The sequence below is a fragment of the Sorghum bicolor genome, chromosome 5 (genome assembly GCF_000003195.3).
Source record: "Sorghum bicolor cultivar BTx623 chromosome 5, Sorghum_bicolor_NCBIv3, whole genome shotgun sequence".
NCBI lineage: Eukaryota > Viridiplantae > Streptophyta > Magnoliopsida > Poales > Poaceae > Sorghum > Sorghum bicolor.
Genome location: NC_012874.2, coordinates 55245780 through 55250756, shown reverse-complemented (window position 1 = coordinate 55250756; position 4977 = coordinate 55245780). Strand labels below are relative to the sequence as shown.

Here is a 4977-nt window from a genome sequence, read left to right as displayed (position 1 = left end):
CCCAATGTCATGAGTAGACTAGGCCCATGGCCCAAGAAGCCTTTCATGCGGTCCAATCCGATCCTGGTAGCGTTGCACCTGCCAAGGAGGCTCCCTGAACGAACACTCTTCTAAATGGTTTTGGGTTAAGAGAACTCGCTTATGGCATCCCGAAAAATAAAACTAGAGTGCACGTTCAAAAGAACGTATAAATCCCATTGGCAGCACAGCACAACAGTCTAATATAAAGATTAATGCATTCTTACAGCTAAGGCCTTATTCAGTTTCCAAAATATTTTGGTTTCGGCTGTAGCACTTTCATTTTTATTTGTCAAATATTGTCCAACCATAAACTAAATAAGCTCAAAAGATTCATCTCGTGATTTACAGACAAATTATGCAATTAATTTTCTGTTTTCATCTATATTTAATACTTTATGTATGTGCTGTAAGATTCGATGTGATAGAGAATCTTGAAAAGTTTTTGGTTTTTGAGGTGAAGGCCTTGTCAAAGCCAGCTGCACCAAATATGCACAGGCTGCAACAGAAAGCCTATGATGTCGAACGATCCTGACCGGTCATTCACAACTCAAGAGTCAAGACACCACATACTGGAATTATTGTTGTCAGAGGCCATGAAAGACAAGATCATCAAACATAATAATGACAGAAAAATATGAATCATGAAACTCAAAGGTCAGGGAAAAAGCAATCGATAGACTATTTTCTTGGGGCTTTAAGGTGCAACAAGTGCCATAGCTTGCTCAAGATGGGGGTACAGCTCAATTCTGAAGTGGAACAAAAGATGATGTTGTGATCTAAAATAAAATCATGTGATCAAAGTTCCTTAACTGAGAACTTTGCAGTCAGCAGAACTGACTAAGGTTACAGAGGCTACAGCTCCTCCTTCTCAACACCATCCTACTTGTCTTTGCTTTCCTCTGTTTCCTGCTCATATCGACGTTTGAACTTTGCAATCTGACCGAGGCTTTGAGCCATTTGTCGCTTGGCCCTCATGTGGTACACTTTGCCAGTATGGTTCACCTTGGTCATCATGATATTGATCAGCCTACCACTCTGCGTCACATATGAAATCCATTGCATCTGAGGATGCAGTCCCTTCCTCATCCTTCAGACCTATTCAGAAGTAACAAGGAGAGCAAATGCATCAGTTAAATAACAATAATAATAATAATGTCATTTACTGATGCTGAAACTCTTTGTGAGTTGACTTTAATCACTACAGACCAAATAGATGCAGTTACTGAACATCTAATATCCTGGACAGATGTTAATCAAGGAGGCAATACAGCCAATAGCCCAGTGCTAATGTGTTCAGAGGAGCTGTGGTGCCTCCTGCTTACACCTCAAGTAGGAATCTTCAACCCAGAAGGGTGCTGCATGCATGAGATATCTTAGGTGGGTGAAGGAGAAACAGGACAAAGGGTACTGAGATTATCACAAAAAGGGCGTCGAGAGGCAGGGGAGACTGGTGGTTTCCCTAGACCTAAGCTATAAATATTCAATTATTTCATTCTTTGCAATTACTCATTCAAGAAATGTGAACTACCAGGTCCTACAAAAAGAACAACAAAAAGAATGTGGATAGAAACATGGTATCAGCAGTGACATGACGTGGCCATTTTAGAGAAAAAAAAACAAATGTAATCACCAAAGCAATCACTACCACTCAGGAAGATAAATGTAAGCATAGGCCCCAATTTGATGAGTTGCAGTAGAGACCATTAGTATATTCAAATTCCTCCGTCCAAATCAATGGCGCCATAGAACTGCAGCAGGAAGATAGTCCAGGACTCTGGACCATCAAACTCTGCTTCCCCCCATGCCTTTACAGACTCCTCACCAAGATTCTTAATTTGTTTGTATTGTGACGAAGGTCTGTGAAAGAGAGTAGATACACCAGTGGAGGTCACATGTTGGTCCGCAACAGGGCACATTGTGCAAGGAGGAAGCTGACCGGCAGCCTGTGCAAAATCCATTCCTGTGGACTGTGGTTGCTGCTAGATGAATCCAGTGGCATCAGGATGGTAATTCTGTCCAATTCCTCTGGCTTCTGTTATTTATTTCAGTGGATAACAAATAAACTGATTAGACAGCTTTTATTTTTTCAAGCAAAAGTTCATACATCGGATTACTCCTATATAGGAAACAGTTAGGATTGCTCTACTCTCCTAACTGATTTTCAAGAGAAGGTTCATACCTCAGATTCATTTAATACATTTCATGGCAATTCTAACTAATTAGGCAGCTTAAAGTTTTCAAGAGAAGGTTCATACCACAGATTATCTTCCAACGATTTGGCATGTTTTATTCATACATGACCTTATAGGTAAAAGAACCATAATTTACCAGACCATCTTAGTACTGGAGAAATGACATCTGTCTTTTGTAGTTCTGTTTTGAAGAACCAGGCCAGGTGACAGGCACTTATGAATTTGTCTTTTAATGTTGCCTTTGCATGCAACTCATTTTTTACTTGCAGATTTTATGAGGATTATACAAATACAAAATTATATTTTATGAGCTAAAATAACTTTGCTAGCCACAACTACTCAAGTTTCAGAACCATGGGTATCTTTTTTCACACATTTATGCCCTGAAATCCAAATAGTTGTATGGACACACCGGTTCATTTTTTCAGTATAATACACATAACCAATCTATGTTCATCCAGTATCCTTGGTGTATGTATTCTCTTAACATGGCACATAATTCCTCGAGTACATTGCTAATGAGGCCTTGTTTAGTTCCGAAAACTTTTTGGTTTTTGGTAGTGTAGCATTTTGTTTTTATTTGACAAACATTGTCCAATCATAGACTAACTAGGCTCAAAAGATTCGTCTCATGATTTACAGGTAAACTGTGTAATTAATTTTTGTTTTCGTCTATATTTAATACTCCATGCATGTGCCGCAAGATTCGATGTGACAGGGAATCTTGAAAAAAATTTGGTTTTTGGGGTGAACTAAACAAGGCCTGAATCATATCTTGGATTGGCTATTTTGCAAGTGTTCCAGCTAGTCAACAATAGTATCCCGTGCAAATTTTGCCTCTCCCGTTGCAACAGGCATGGAGCTAGTAGATCTAAACACAAACAAGAGCTTTTATGTTCACAGGTTATTCAGTTTTCAATGTAGGTTATGCCAAGAAAATTATTACCCTTCAAAAACCAAAGATTCCAATTAATTAGGCACTTCACAATGCAATGGGTTGGTGTTAGAATGTTGGTCATACATAGGGAAGATTCTGTTCACTTTCCAATGGAGATTATGCCAAGCAAATCATTATGCTTCAACGAAGAACAAAGATGCCAATTAAATTAGGCACTTCACAAGGCAATCGGCTGGTGTTAGGATATTGGTAATACAAAGGGAAGATTCTCAGTCAAGTTTTAGATTACAAGGTAACAGTAAGAAGCTGCCAGATTGCCTGCGTCTTGAAAACAAAAGCTGTGATCCAACAGACTGTTGTTTTTAAGATTTTGCATAGCAATATTCAGACTTCTGTTCTTCGGCATCAAACAGCTAAAACAAACAAACCAGAGCAGAGCCATTTTTAATCAATCCAGGGACGGACACGGTAAACAGACACATGTACACCCAACATTTTTTTGTCAAAAAAGGGTGGAAAATGAAAGTTTGTAGACAAGATACACGAAGAAAACATCTAAGTTTAGAGGCAAAGCAAAATACTCGTATACTACAATGGTATAATCAGATCCGAATACGGATAGCTTAAGGTAGGGTTTGGATGTTCGGTTTCGCACAGCAGGAACTGAAGAGAAAGAGTGGGCGTACCTATTGGGGGTCGTCGCCGGCGAAGGGCCAGAAGATGGGGACCTGGGCACTGGCCTAGGGGCTAGGGCGCCGGCGGCGGCGACACGCCGGCACAGGCGTTTCTTGCGGCGGGATGGGAGCTGGCAGAAGATGGGGAGGCGAGGTGAGTGGTGAGCGGCGGCGGTCAGGTGAGACGGGGAGGGACGAGTTGGGGGTCGTCGGAGGGCCGCGTGCTGGACTGCTGGTCAGCCGTCGGCGTGGGGGCGGCCAGGCGAGACGGATCGGGGCCAGGCCGCCAGGGTCGCGCTCGGACGCGGAGATCCTCGCAGAGAGGTATTGGTAAAAAAAAATTACAAAATTTTTCAAGATTTCTAATCACATCATGCAACATGTATAAAACATTCAATATTGGGCCTTGTTTAGTTATGAAAACTTTTTGGATTTAGCTACTGTAGCACTTTCATTTTTATTTGACAAACATTGTTCAATCATAGCATCTCCAAGGGTTTTGCATTTGAGGTTTGCATTTGAGTAATTTGTCAAAAAGCTTCAAAAGAGGTATCCAACAGTTTTGCATTTAGAGTTTGCAATTTGGGCAACTTGGCAAATGGGGAGTAAACTTGACAAAAATGTCAAGCTGTGGACGACTTTGCAAACCCAACGGCAATCGCGCGAGGAAAGCGCGCGCGCATGGAGACGTTCTATTTTTATCCTTTGCCAAGTTGAAATACCAATTCCCTTGGAGATGACCTATTTTTATCCTTTGCATTTTGTTATAGGAGTTTGCAAATAGCAACAAATGCCAAGTCAATTTGCCAAAGCCTTTGGAGATACTCTAACTAGGCTTAAAATATCGTCTCGTGATTTACAGACAAACTGTGCAATTAGTTTTTGTTTTTATCTATATTTAATGCTTCATGCATGTGCCGTAAGATTCGATGTGACGAGGAATCTTGAAAAGTTTTTAGTTTTTTGGTGGGAACTAAATAAAGCCTAGATAAAAAATAACTAATTATATAGTTTGTTTATAATTTGCGAGACGAATTTTTTGAGCCTAGCCAGTCCATAATTAGACAACAATTGTTAAATATAAACAAAAGTGCTACGATAGCCAAAACCAAAAGAATACCAACTAAACAGCCCCCTCCTAGTTGTTCTCCAACTTCCACCATCAAAAAAATCATCTACAAAGGCCTTGTTT

At 40.4% G+C, this 4977-nt stretch overlaps 1 long non-coding RNA gene across 1 annotated transcript; it reads right to left on the bottom strand.

Annotated features, from left to right (window-relative positions):
- LOC110435392 lies at positions 659–4113 on the bottom strand. The gene is made up of 2 exons (XR_002453059.1): positions 3798–4113; positions 659–1116 (listed from the first exon to the last, which is right to left on the bottom strand). It is a non-coding gene; the product is annotated as an uncharacterized LOC110435392 (long non-coding RNA).